Source organism: Empidonax traillii, unplaced genomic scaffold (assembly GCF_003031625.1).
Source record: "Empidonax traillii isolate 1590-97213 ecotype Southwest subspecies unplaced genomic scaffold, ASM303162v1 scaffold286:size1162393, whole genome shotgun sequence".
Classification (NCBI taxonomy): Eukaryota; Metazoa; Chordata; class Aves; order Passeriformes; family Tyrannidae; genus Empidonax; species Empidonax traillii.
The window spans coordinates 16671-31317 of NW_020955479.1; the positions used below are offsets into that span (position 1 = coordinate 16671).

The window sequence follows — 14647 nt, forward strand, 5'->3', positions numbered from 1 at the left end:
GCTACTCTTCAGCCTAATAACCAGCCATTAATGGCAGCCTAGAAACAGTTTGCTGTATTGTTTAGCGAGGCTAAGAATTACTGTTGCTATCTCACCTCAGGTCTACCACTGCCTTGTTTGTGGCAGAGGCTAAACCACTTAACTTCTGCTCCTTTCCCATGACTGCTGCTTCTGAGGGAGTTCAAAAATTTATAGAGGTCCAGTGTGCTCAGACAATAAAAACACTGCTCCTCTTGCTGCAATCAGCCTGGCACTTCACTGAGGAAGGCCTTCTGTTGTTTTTGTTCTCGGGGGGGGGAACGATCTGCTCAAGAAGAAGCCTCGTGGGATGTTGGGCTGCAGGGTCAGGGAGGCAATTCCCTGCTGCATGTCTCCTGTTCTGTGCTTATTACTTTGACATGTTAATTGTGATGGGTTTTCCTGTATTGGACAGCGTGAGTGGGGCTGACTGAAAAATCAAGCTTTCTGTGCTCAAGGAATGCCAGTTCCCAGAAACGGGAGGGAACTCGGGCAGAGAATGGAAATTGATTTTCTGAATTTCCTGTGAAAGTAGAAGTCTGAAGAGAAAGGAAAAAAAAAAAGAAAAAAGCAGCAGTGTAAGTTTCAATTAAAATAGTTTTGTTTTGAAAATGTAGAAGCCAAGCTGTAGCTGTGATTCCAAGCGTGCAGCTCGTGGGTGAGCCAAGACTCCAGGGCTTTTTGGCTCCCAGCTCTCCATTAGCCCTGGAGCAAGTGAGGCTTTGAGTTCCCAACTCTTCCAGAATCTGTGCCACACCTTTCAGAGCTCTGCTCAGATCTTGGCCTCATGGCAGGGAGCTGGGCAGCTCTGAGTGGCCCCTCCTGCTTTTTGGCCAGGATCCTAGATTTTCCAAGGACCTGGGCATGGCTCCTTGCTCCACAGAATAGGGAGAAGCCCTGCGAAGCAGCATAATTTACAGAATCCTGACTAAAGAGTAGGGACACAGGATGTGTTTAGTGCTTCTGCACAGGGATTCCTTGCAGATCTGCTCCCTGGCAGGGTGGGCTTTCTAAGCTTCCAACAGGGAAGTGCAATTTTCAGATGGGAGGAGACATCTCATGGAGTTCCTCCCAGAGTGGCAGCTAATGGGATAAACTTAGTTCCTTTAATTACCCTTTAATTCTCTATTGAAACGTATCACTGAAAGCCACACAAAGTCTCTTTCTTCCCACGTGGATGTGTAACCAGTTCCTGGGACATCCTGTTACAGCAGCACAGGAGCCAGAGAAGTGGCTCTGAAACCAAATTTAGTTTATTAAGGCCCTTTGGATTTGGGATCTCATCCCTCAAGCCAGCTGCTAAAGGATTCTCACTTTGAGCAGCATTTCCAAGGTTAACGAGCACTTGGAGCCCCAGTTTGCTTTGGACTCACAGTCCTCATCTTTCTATCTGGTAACAAAGGCTTTGAAAGAGCTTGGAGGGGGCACCACATGGAAACAGGGGAGTTATTCCAACCTTGCAGTGCTTGGCAGCCACTCTCTGGGAGCTGCTGGCTCCCTGTCCAGCCTCTGGCATGTCCACTGAGGGTTTATGCAATACCATTAACCAGTCCCCAAAACAGGGTAAAACCTCCTTCATCTGAGGGCTGAGAGGGTTAATTGAAGTACCAAGATCATAAAAAGCAGAGGGGGCAAGGGCAGAGGCTCCACGCTGTGTGTTACACACAGCACTTTTCCCAAGGTGGGGATTCCCTGCTCCCACAGTCCTTCCCAGCTCCCTTCTGAGCTGTTCTTACGGGGCAGAGTTGCCACCTTTTTACAGCAGCCTTTGCCACTTGGTACTTCCAACGTGGAACTTTAAATCAGCAGAGAGCAATAAAAATGGGGTCTGTCGTTGAACAGATCCTTCTTCCTGTAACTCAGTCACTGCCACACAGGCTTTTTTTTTTCCTGGTACATTTTAAAGAAATACACTCAGGACAAATGGGCACAAAAAAAAGCTTCTGGGAAAAATAAACCCATCAAATTTCTGTCTTCTCCAGTCTGAACTCCAGAGGATATAGGTGTGTTTATATCTAAAAACATGCATAGAAAACTAATTCCATTTTCCACTGCTTTTTAAATTATAATTTAAAGAAAACTTTTGTATTTTATACCAGAAAAAATTATCAGTAATATAAAGCTCACTAGGAACCAAACACAACCAACCTCCAAAGGGACTAATTCCACTTCAACAAGCTTCAAGACCCCCCACACTCCCCTCTGGCATGGCACTGACATGGGTAACTCTAATCTCAACCCTATTTCCAGAGCTGAATGAAAAAGTGGCCTGATTTAAGTCTGGGGCTGCAAATGCAAAGGATTTATTTAGATTTGTTTCCTCCTGTATTTACATTTTTGCAGGAGCTCTCTATAAATGCATTACTGATGAATATTGAAAACCTTCTTGGGCACAAGTATCTTCTTGCAGTGGCAATGCATCAGAGGCTTGGCTGGTGGTTATTCTTCAAAGACTTAGGAGGCATTTAAATGTAAATTTAAATATAAATGCATTTAGGAAAATCCAATACTAAAACGATCTGGATCTTATAATAATTTTAATTAAAGTGGAAGGAGAAGTTTTCCAAAAACACTGAAATCCTGTGTTGGTGATCAAGATCCTGATGTAAGCTGTTTTTCCCCAACTTTTGGTCCACTTTGCCCTAAATCACAGAGCACAGGGCATCCACCCACGGCAGCTGGGCCAGCAATGCCTTGAAAAAGCCAGGTTGCAAAAGAGCGTAGGTATTAAGGACTGATTGCCAAACATTCTGAAAACACAGCTAACAAGGAAGATTACTCCATGAAAATAAAACTGTTATGCCAAGCAGTTTCTGATATTCATGCACGGCCAGGACCTTGTTACCAGCAGTCCCTGGGCACGGGCAGATGGGTTTGGAAAACAAGATGTGCAGCAGGAGCTGCTCCATCCCCTGCTCCATCCCCCTGGACCCAGCCTCGGGAAGTTTCCTTGAGGGAAGGATGGGGGTTTTTTTATGGGAAAAAAACCCATACAGAATAAGAACTTAAAAAAAAAAAAAATCCAGAACAAAAAAAAAATCCAACTCACACAGTAGAATCACCATGGGAAAAAGCCATTTCCATGCTTTTTTTCCAGGGGTGGGATTCCTGTCCTGCCCGTCAGGGCCTCTCGGGCTCCGCAGCCCCAGGAAAGGGGATGGAGCGAAAGGAAGGAGAAACATTAAAAAAGGAAGAAAACGAGGTTGCCGGTTTCCAGCGCGGGCGGTGCCCCCGGACCCGATCCGTGAGGGGACCCCGGGCTGGGTCCCCGTCCCTGTTCCCGACCTGGACCCAGACCACGACCCCAGACCCGTCCCCATCCGCGCTCCCATCCCGTTATCGTCCCATCCCCATCCCCATCCCCGTCCCGATCCCGGTCCCGGCCCCCGTCCCCATTCCTGCCCCATCCTGGTCCCGTTCCCGGCCCCTGGTTCCCAGCCCGTTCCCCTCCCCATCCCACTCCCGGTTCCTCGTTCCCACTCCCCATTCCGTTCCTGTCCCCTCCCGACCCCGGTCCCAGTCCCGTTCCCAGTTCCTACTCCTTATCCCGGTTGCCGTTCCCATTCCCGCTCTCGTGCCCGGTTCCCTGGTCCCGTTCCCATCTCATCCCCGTTCCCATCCCATCCCGTTCTGGGTTCCCCATTCCCATCCCATCCCCTCCCGTTCCCGTTCCCTCTCCCAATCCCCATGCCGTTCTGGGTTCCCCATTCCCCGTTCCCGTCTCCATCCCGTTCCCCGCTCCCGCTCCCGTCCCGTCCCCTCACGGTGTCCCCCGCCTCCCTTGCCGGCGGCGGGCGGGGAGGGCCGGCCTTTCCCACAATGCTTTGTGGGACGTTGACAAGTGGATCCAAGATGGCGTAGAAAGTAATGACAGGTAAGTCGGGACTTCCCCGTCCGCCCCCGCGGGCACCGAGCGCGGCCCGGCCCGGCCCGCGCCGGCCCCGCCGCCCGCCCGGGACCCCCGCGGGGCGCCGCGGGCCGCGGGGCGGGCGCTGCGGGGCCGCGGGGCCGCGCGGGGCCGGCGGGAGCGGGCCCTGTGCCCGCCGAGGGCCTGCGGCGGCCGCCGCTCGGGGGGTGCCGGCGGCCGGACCCCGCAGCCGCCGCGGCCCCCGCGCCCCGCCGGCCGGAGGAGCCGCCCCGGGCCCCGCCGGGCACAGCGGCCCGCCCGCAGAACCGGGGATGCCTCGCACAGCCCCCCGGGGGCTCCGGGGGGGATGCAGGGGGGGGTGGGAGGCAGCTTTGTTTTTGTGCCGGGCGGGGCGGGAGGGGGCACGGCCCGGGAATAACAGCCCCGGGATACGGGGGTTTGCGGAGGGGTGGGAAAAATAAATTCGGGAGGGTTTAACGGCCGCTGGAAAATTGACCCCCCTCGCAGCAGTTGGAGGGTGGGCAGACGAGCCTGTGTTTTTGTTTTCTGCAGGAGGCTTTGGCAGGGAGAGTGGAGTGGAGTTGGGAGGTTTTAACTCAGGTCCCGGGAGCACCATTTACACCCTGGAACGGCCCTGAGACTGAAAACAGGAGACTTTACACTGCACAGCCCTTCCAAGACACTGTATATATATATATATATATTTTTAGGGCGAATCCCCAGGCAGGAAAAGGTTATATGTTGCCCCTCCCGGGGTGGGCCATGTCCTTTTATTAATTTCCAAGTGGGTGCAGTTGTTTTGGCCTCAATGCACTGTTAGGCAAAGTATTGTTTGATTATAGTAATGTGATTTAAACGTATCATTGATGGAAATTAGGAAATAACTGCAGGGAAACAGTTGCAAGGCTGGTTCCCAATTAATGACAAAATGAGTAAGAGTTAACCAGGTAATAGGATTTTTGCATTATCAGAGGTACAGTGAGCTTGAGATGAAGTTTTAAAATAACATATTTAGGTTTTTGTTGAAGGAAAAAAAACCCATTCAGTTGTAAGGCAGGAAAATACCCTAAAAATGAATACTACCATTGACAGATTGAGTGTATCACTGTGGCTTGGGATGGTTTGATTGTTGAGGGCTTCTAATGTTCTTAACAAATACTATAATTGAATCAAGGCAAACGATAAAATACACCCCCTCACCATTATTTATATAAGAAAATACACATTCCTTTATAAAAATAAAAAAATAAGCAAGTGATACTTGGCAAGTTTGTATTATTTTCTGAGACTGACTGGTAGAACAGGGAGGTTTTAAAATGGTGTGTTTTAATTTTAGTTGTTTTAGTACTTTTGAGCCACAACAGATTGTGAATGAAAACACTATTTTTTGATTTTGTATTTTTTTTTTTTTCTTAAATGGCAAAACTCGTTTTACAGGGACAGTGTGGGGGTGCTGGGCAGCTTCTTGGTCCATAGTGAGGAGCTGATTTTAAACATTCAGCTGAAACTTAGAAGAGGGGAAAGTGTACAAAGGACCCCCAGGTTCCCTCCCCCTCCTTGGGATGCAAACCAAGGGGATCAGACTGTGGTAGGTTTGGCTTTCACAGCACAGAAATTGTGAGTGGTAGAAGCTGAGTTAAGCTTTTTTTTGTTGAACTTTAATTAGCAGAACAGTTTCTCTTTATTGGTAAGCGAAGGAACATTTTATGTGTTATTACTGATAAATTGGTTCTCTTTGTAATTTGTTCTGAGAGCAGAAATTACTTCTTTATTTTTCCTGGCTGAAATCACATTTCTATTATCACTCTTCACCTCCATGGATTTTTTTGGACTTCTGAAACATACAGTGTGTCTTTTCCCTCTTTTAATTCATACAGACACTGTGCCTTTTTAGGTGAGCCAGATGAATTTTTCTGTGGAAGAACCTTATTAAAGTGATGGCTTGAGGACTTGAAAGGTTGTAATAGCTGGCTTTGCTGGGTTTTGTTGGTTTATTTTGGGATTTTTTTGTTGGTTTGTTTGGGGGATTGTTTTTATGTCTTCCCATCAGACTAAAACTTTAAAGGGAGATGTGGAAGCAGCATCTTATTCTGTAATTTGTCCCAGTTCTGCTTCTTGTTCCGTCGTGGAGGATCCTTTTCCTTTGTGAAATCTCACTGGTTTCAGAGCAGTTCCTTCTGGGCTTTGGGATCAGTGTCAGCTGATCTGGTTGCAGGAGAAGGGTCGTAGTTTGGAGAGAAGGGTTGAATTCACAGAGAAATACTTATCTCTGAAAATGTGATTAAGGGTGTCTGGAAGGCTGGAAGAGGTGATGTTCCCAGTGGACAGGTACAGGCTCAGTCCTAGAGAGATGAGGACAGGCTGATGCAAAATCAGTGCACCTGTTCATGCTTCCTTTGGAAGGAATTTAAAATAGGAGTAGTGAATCTGACCAGTTTGTGGATTCTGACACCAGTGGATGAAAGAGCCCATGGAAGAATATTATTACTAATGTTTTCCAGCTCTGGATGAAATGTTTCTGCATCATTGGTGATTATTTTTGTTACTAAAATCCCCTTTGCAGTTACACCTGGATATTCTTCCCGACTTTCAATGTGTTGGTTTAATTTGTCTTTTTGTTTGTTATTTACTGCCATCTTACATTTGCTGCTGCAGGTTATTCGAGGTGTTTTCACGTCAGTAATGGCAATTCAGATGATTAGCTCAAAGCCCTTGAATCTCTCACCTCGGTGCAGCCCCTCCCGAGGTCAGTGGTACCTCACAGCTCTGGGAAAAGGAGTGAAATCTAAATTAGGAAAGATTTAAATCCTGTACCCTGTGTGCAGCTGGAGGAAGTCAGGGAAGCCCTGGCTTGGGGAAGGAGGAGGAAGGATGGTGTCACTCTGCCCTAGCTTAGGGATAGAGTGGTTGGACAGCTGGAATTCCCCTGCCCTGGGGATCAGTAGGCCAAGAATCCTGGTGGGCTCCTGACGTCTCTCCTGGCATTGCCAAAGCCTTCTTCCTGGAAGGAAGCAGATCTCCAGTGTTCCTCCCTGTTCAAGGCTGCCACTGTGTCATCACAGGGGGGCTAAAATACCGAATTTTGTAATCCTGACCTTCCCTCCTGCTCGTGTTACAGCTCTTTAATCATTTCTCCCTTCCTTTGTTAGGGCAAAAGCCCATTTTCACTACGTGGCCCGTGTATTTTTTTGCCTTGAAATGGAAGGACTGCGGGTTAGATAATCAGAACAAACAAGACCTTCCTTTTTTGTTCTTGTTTGTCTTGCTATTTCTTCCGTGGCCTTTGGCAGCACTTGTGTTTATGTGTATCAATGACATATATTTAAAGACATGGCGCTTTATATGTTTGATTTCTTGCTGCCCTCAGTGTAGACTTCTGCAATTGCCATTCTTTTTCAGCGAGGAAGAAAAAAGGCTGGTTTAAGAAAAAAAAAAAAAAGTTTGCACACAGCATTGGTTTGGAATTGAAAAAACAAACAAAAACAGAGGAATGCTTTGTCTTCTGGAAAAGTAAACTCTTGTTTTCCCCCAGTATTTTGGGGTGGGAGAAAACAACAAAACTTTAAAGATAGGGAAATTTGGAGTCTGCAAGGTCAGACTGCTCCACAGGGACAGGTCAGCTTCTGGGGGGTTTTATTCTGGTGACATGGATCTGTAACTCCAGTTCCTTATTCCAAACCAGCCTTGCTTACTGGGCTTTTATCCTCTCTGCACACAAATGTTTACAACATGAGGCTTCAACCAGAAGCGATCACTCATGTCTGAGAAACACAGAAATGTGAATATTACTGTAGGAAGAGAAGTGCTTAGGAATTTAAGCAGGGAGATTGTAATTACCCATGGGTGAGAATATGTTTTTCTGTTGCATTTCTGTTGCACTGCCAGTTGAAGTTTGAGGATACTTAATGAGGCCATAACGTAATATCCAAATATTTCTCTAATTTTATATGCAAATTTGTTGCTATAAATTAGGAATGCACTGGTTATTTACCCAGCCTTTTCTCAGAGTCCTCCATAATGCCAAATCACAGACTTACTGAAGGAAAGGCAGATAAAAAAATCATCGATTTCAATCTTTTTTCCTTTTTAAATGTTATTTTACTGCCCTGAGAGGTTCCATTTCACGACTGAAGAGTTTGAGCGGTGAGTGAGGCCCCGTCCTAGTGCTGAATGAGGACAAACTTCCCCATTCTCTGAGCGGTGTGGAGTCTTTGTCAGGTGTTGGGTGGCTCATCATTTAGAATTAGCAGCCCTGGACTCTGCAGGTTTTCCACACAGCAGTGGGTACACAGGGCTGCTGAGCTGGTAGCAAGAATTTTTGCAAGTGGTGTTATGGAGGGAGATGTTTTGGAGATGTGACTGTGAACTGTTGTGCCTTTTGTTGCTGTTGGTCCCGCTTGCCTGAAGAATGATGTGTCTGAGGTGGATGTTTTGAATCTTTGGCCTAAATGTGGTCTGGGGAAATAAATGTCATGCTCTCTGCTGTTTGCAAGAGGCAGGAAGGCTCATGATTCTCCAGGCTGTAGTGCTGAAATATTGGAAGGAAAAGAACAGTGGGTTTGTGTTTGGAATGAAATTTTGAATGTTGGAGCGGCAGGAAGTGAAGGATAGAAATGTGAGCACTGTGTGGATTGGACTGAGCTGGTTTTATGGTAGTTGGGGTAAGTGTGACTTAGAAATGATCTTTCAGTCTGTGAATTTCACAGTCTGGGTTTTTTTCCCCCATAGTTATATATAGCAAAAATACTGTATTCATCAAAACACTAAAAATTACACTGCTTAAATATGCTTAAAAGGTCTTTCATAGCCCTTCAGACCCCATGGCAAGAGGGAAATATGTAACACGAGCTGTTTTTGAGTATCTTGGTTGTTAGTAATGTGGCACAAGTGTTAAATTGGCTGGAAAACATTTAGTGGTTCAGCAAACCAAGAAGGTAACAAATCACAAGCAGGGAATGCCGCGGACGAAGAGCGGAGTGGCTTTGGCAGCATGTAAAATAAAGCCTCTTCCACGTGTACCTTTTCGCTTGATGGAAGGTAACCTGGATTTTTTTTTTCGAGTGAACATTTCATTTTATCCTGGGATAATTTTGGGGGGGGGGACAGGGACAGGTTTCTGTTCCCAAGTGACGTTCCTTGGCTGCTCCCAATCAAATTCCCCACCAGCTGAGATTCCTGAACACTGCTGACCGGCCGCAAGAGCTGCCTTGTATCTGTTCCTCTGCTATCTCAGGGGCCAGAATTTGTCAGACTTCTCTCATTATCTCCACAGGGAGGTCGCTGAGGGGGATGTTTTTTAGCGCACTTTGGAATCTGCACGGACCCAGCGCTGCGGGTGTGCTCTGGAAGCGCTGGCTCTGATGAGGGCTGTTGGTGCGGGCGGGTTCGAGGTAACCGCGCTCCGGCCCTATCTGCACACACTCACACCTCTGGAATGGTGCAGGACGTTTGTTTTGTCGTTTGAGCTGACTGATCTTCCTTGGCTGTGGCTCTGTTTATGTTTGTTTGGCTGGGGCAGACAGCGCTTCCCCACTTCCCAAGTTTTGTCAGGATCACGCCGTTAACCACAGCAGGATCGTTACTCATTCCTGCTGATGCAGTTCTTTGAGTGGGGTTTCAGAGACGTGACTGAATCATTAATGTTCGTTTCAAAAGGAATGAGGAGGGCGAGTTCCAGGGGGGAACGTGTTTAGGATGCACGTTGTGGTGTTGCTGCGAGAGGAGAACTTGGGAATCCATGTTCTGTTCTTGGAAGAGCCCAAAAACTGAACCTTTTGGTTGGTCGTGCATTTGAGGAGAGGAAACAGGGACGTTTTAAAAGCATTATCCATATGCAGAAAGGTTAATAAAATTAAAATACAGAGTTAGAAGACAACTTCCCCAAACCAGGCTTGGCTGTATTATGCCAAACTACTTGAAGCGGGGTCATGTAAAAATGAATTTCAAAGGTTATTTCCAGTAAAGATAGCAGTTTTTAGAGGTGGAGGTTACTTATTACTTTGAACTTTCCAAAAGGCACACAAAAATATCATGCACAGTTACATAATAGGTGTGGTTTGGGGAGAGATGTGTTTGGAGGATCTGTGGGTGGCGTGATTGTGTTATTAAATCTGTTACGGGAGGACCCTTTTGTGCTCAGCACTCTATAAATGCATAACCAGAAACTCAGTCACAGGATTGTTCACTACTATAATAAATTAAAGTTCATTATGAAGCTGCAACGAAGACTGAGGTATATGGAAAGAAAATTTTCCTGTTCAGTTTCGCAACGTTCTGGTTGATTCCTGGGCTCTGTTTGTGACCAGTGCAATGAAGCTGATGCTCAGCTTGAAGATTTTTACAACCTTTCGCCTTTTGAATGGATTGAAGGAGCGATTCACATTTTGCATCTCAAACAGAAAGTGAATTTAGGGCTTTTTTTTTTTTTTCCCCCCCATCTATCCAGCTGTAAACCTCTCATATTCACCTGTAGCATCTGTATTTGCCCTGGAGAAAAATACCTGTCCCTGTGCTCTTCAGGTGCATCTGCTCGCAGGGAGGTGCTGCTTTGCAATATCAGGAGTGCAGAAAGTTCTCCTGTGAAAATGAAAGTTTGACAGTGGAGGGAAGACTGTTCCAGCATTGCTGCAAGATCCCTGTTAAGCAGAGAAAACGTGGATTGGACCACTGAGCTTTGGAGCTGCTGGAGGTGGGGCAGAGTTTGCACGGGGTTTTCCGAACGGGGATGTGCCGTGATAAATAATTCCCTAATTTAAAACCACTTTTGTCGCTGAAAGCCAAAGACAGCTGTATTAGATGAAGCTGTGAATGGAACACGAGACTGGGAGTTAGGAACTGCTAATTTTGGTTCTGCCTCCGAGACTGATTCAAGTGGTGAATTTGGCAGATGGGCTGTGGTCAGGTGCTCTGTGCAGACGAGGGGCAGGTTCAGCGAGCGCTGTGGAGAGCTGTGACACGTTTGTGCCTTTTAACTTCTGAAACACATTTGCAAACATCCTGGTGTGCGTTCTGTGTTGAAATGATGCTTGGGAATCTTCCCTGACCTCCCCTTTGCGTTCCTCGGGAGCGCAGTTCGGCGCTCGCCTGGCATTTTGAAAAGGAGGTGACACACGTTTAGTCACATCGCCACAGATGTACCTCTGTATCATACAGCAGGCATTTCTCAGGAAGGACTTCTGGCACCATCTTATGACTCAGAGCAGAATAATACTGGGAATTGCATGACTCTATAAGTCCTTCAGATTAGTGGTGTTCGCTTCTTTTGGTCAAGAGGGTTACGAAACACCGTGATGTGAAATGTGCAGAGACAGGAACAAGGCCGAGTCCTGTTATCGAGGTGTTTAAAGGGAGGTTTTGCCACAGGTTTGGAAGGTTGTGAATGTTTTACTCAGCTTTTGGAATATGGATGTCCTGTTCTGCAAAGTGTGGTTGAGTTTGAGGCTTGTAGGTTGGTGCTGCTCCGTGGAGAGCTGGTCAGGCAGTGCTGATCCTCCTCTTTTGTTTTTCTCTGGCAAATTTCATTAAGAGAAGCAAAGATTAAATTACTTTTCTAATGCATTTTTTTAAAGTAAGTAATTGGTCATGTTGTTATGGGGATAAAATGGTAACCATGGGACAGTATTTCAATTAAAATGCCCTCATCTTGGCCAAGTGTGAGAAACCCTGCTCAAAAAGCAGTGTGAACATAGAATTACACGGACTACAAACTGCTGCTGTGTCAAGCACTTATTATGAAAGATTGTTTACACGAGGATTTTCTATGAAGGAGCCAAAAGAACTTTAGGTGGGGCAGAAGCACCACCTATTATTATGTTACCTGATGCTTACTATGACACAGTCCTCATTTCACTTGGTTACTGCCTGCCAAATTTTAATTATTTGGGTCGAAATTTCCCATGGTAGGTGTGTGTCGTAGGCTGAGGTTTTGGGTGCTGTGAGGAGAGAAAGGCTCTGCCAATGCGGTTTGGTCTCTTCTTGAAAAACTGGGCAAAAAAAATGTTTTCTTGTGTTCATAATAAAATAGAAAAGAAATAATCTAATGACCTGCAGTGCTGCTTTGTGGAGAGTTGAGATGTGTTATAATATGATTTTTCTGCCAAGGATGTGCTTGTTATTGACCCTGTGAAAATCTGCTCAGCATTGGTCAAATTAGCATTAAGGACAACTGTAAAAGATAATCCCTGCAGTGAATATACTTGGGATACTACATGGGATTTCTCTGTGGTATGAAGGCTAGGGCTCCTGCATTCCTCCCTGGGATGATTTTGGACAAAAATGAGAGCACAGAAAATTCCCTTTGTGTACTCCTGACTCCCAGTTCCTCTCCCCTCCCAGCTCTACCTTCCTGCAGCGCAGGGGGAGCACGCCTGGATTTAAACAGAAGGTGCAAATTTTCACGGAATATGTGCAATAAACGTGGGGATGGGGGTGGCTGAATGAGGAGAACGAGGCTGAAAAATATTAGTGCTAGCAAGAAAGAGAAGGGAGGCTGTGTGGTGTGGGTACATATGATTTATTTTCCAATGCTAATCCAGTTGTTTGTTGGAATACACTTTCATCCTCTGCATAAATGAGAGAGCGGGTCTGAAATGGAGCAGGGAATAGCAAAAAAAACAGGAAAGCAAATCTTCCTTAAGCCCCATCTTTGCTGCACTTCATTCTCTCTATTTTTAATGATTCTCCCCTGTTGTGATGCAGAGAAATGCTGGATGCTCCCAAGTCACTGTGCAGACACTGGGTGTCCTGTGTGGATCATGGGAAGGGCTGTACAGTTACAGGGCAGACCATGATGGGGAAAAAATCTCTGAATATAAAAAGTTTATAGGAATTTTTGCCTTGTGTTTTAATGTCTTAATTCTTCGCAAAATGAGAATACTGTCAGAATGATGAAGATGTTTTCGTAGTGCTTGTGAGGTGCTGGGTCTCAGCACTGGAGGCATTACTGCAAAGTTAATGAAATCATTAAAATGCAGTCTTTGGACCCAGATATGAGCAGCATGCAGTAAATAAGGCCTCAGGCCCTGTGCTGAAGTATTTCACTGGATGTCCATTAAGCAGCAGCCTCAGTTCTGCCTGTTCATTCCGCCAGGTAGCCCTTGGAAAATGTTCCCTGGGACTAATAGAGTTACAGGCAATATCAGAATGCACACACACAGGAGGCCAACCTGGGCTTGGACAGATTTGTTTTGTCCTCACACAACCTCAGAGTGTGGAACTTTACAACCTGGGGTTTGTTCTGTTCATGAGTGCAATATGTGTATATGTATATGTACATATATAAATTTGGTTTGTGTAAGCAGGAACCTTGGGGGTTCTGGGTGGCTTTCAGACAACACCAGCACACGCCACGTGGATGTTGTGCTCTGACTGGCCAGGTATTCATTCTGCTTGGTTTCATCAGGACAGGTCATGTTTTCAGGCAGCTCTGTGAAAAAGGATCAGTTTAAAGGTAGCATATGAAGATATTAGGGATATTTATGTGCTGGTTGCAAGTTCTGAGGCCATGAGTTATTCCCGTGTTTTTGAGCCAAAGATAGGCCATTTGTCCATGTTTAAATGCTGCTGCTGCTGCAGAGATTGTCCTTTCTGCTGCTGTTTCCAAGAGGAAAATAGAAGAGATTAGTGAAGGTACTAAAGTGTTAATAATCCCTTAGTAGTCTGTCCTGAAATCATAACTAGCATGCAAAAACCTTGTTAGTGTTTGTGATGTATGTAGAGAGATTTAAAGCCCACAGAGGATCCAGATGCAGAAGGCATTTGCTCTTAATCTTGTCTGCCTCTGTATTTTGGTTACTGTCCTTATGTGGATGATAAACCACCCACAGCCACTTGTTCCTCTTTCAGGAAATGTGGATTTGTTTATTCCATACCTTAAGTTTACAGGATCAGACTTGAGGTTCCCTTTATGTGGCCAGAGATCCCTTGTCCTCCTAATTTATGGTGCTCTCTTTGATTTTTTCAATGTGGAAGGATAATCTTAGCAGTCAGGGGCATCATGAACCTCTTCGTTCCCTTTTTTCCCCCTCCCCAAAATCAAGCATATCATGTTCCTCAGAGGCCACGGAGCAGAAGTTCTGGCTGTGGAATAAAACCTTGAAATACACTTTCCTCATTCTGTATGCTCCAGTTCAGATTTAACATCATTTTTGGAATTTCAAGTAGGGTCATTTTGCCTGGAGTTGTACAACATTAGCTAAAGTAATTCAGTTATTTCAGAAAACTGATTAGATTGTCCTTTCTCAAGGGTGGAGGCTTTTGTGTTTGTTCTGCAAGGTGTGCAGCGCATTTCTGAGAACTCTGTGTAACTGCTATTACAGCCCTCAGCCATAATTGCAACAAATGAGTGCACAAGTTCTCTGCTCTTATATTTTTCTTTAAGAAGAACAGGCAAAAGCACCTTTCCTGCAATCCTTCCCTTCACTCTGTGCATGCACCGTCCTTTCTCTCTGTTGCATCATTCACGCTGCTCTGCTGCACTGTCACTACCCACTCTCATTAAAGGATTTCTCAGAGTGGGATTATTTATGATATATATGTCATGACACCAGGAAAGTGCATTTTTTCCCCCCCCCTGTATGTGTCTGTAAGTCTCTTCTGTCTTTTGTGCAGCTCTATTTTATTCCTTCCTGGAGGCTTGAATAAAATGGGTTTGGGGTTTGGTATTATTTTTTTGTCTTAAGGCAAAGATTGGTTTATTTTATCACAATAGGTGAGGAAAATAAATAGATATTTAATTTTATTTCATTCATCTAAAGGTGCTTA

The 14647-nt window shown here is 45.7% G+C and overlaps 1 protein-coding gene across 1 annotated transcript in view; it reads left to right on the forward strand.

Annotated features, from left to right (window-relative positions):
* The first annotated feature begins 3780 nt into the window (after positions 1 to 3780).
* Positions 3781 to 14647, forward strand: part of HELZ (helicase with zinc finger) — an 85807-nt gene continuing 74940 nt past the window's right edge. The window contains exon 1 of the mRNA XM_027890364.1: positions 3781 to 3892. The gene's annotated coding sequence lies outside the window, so the exon portion shown is untranslated. The remainder of the gene's footprint in view (positions 3893 to 14647) is intronic.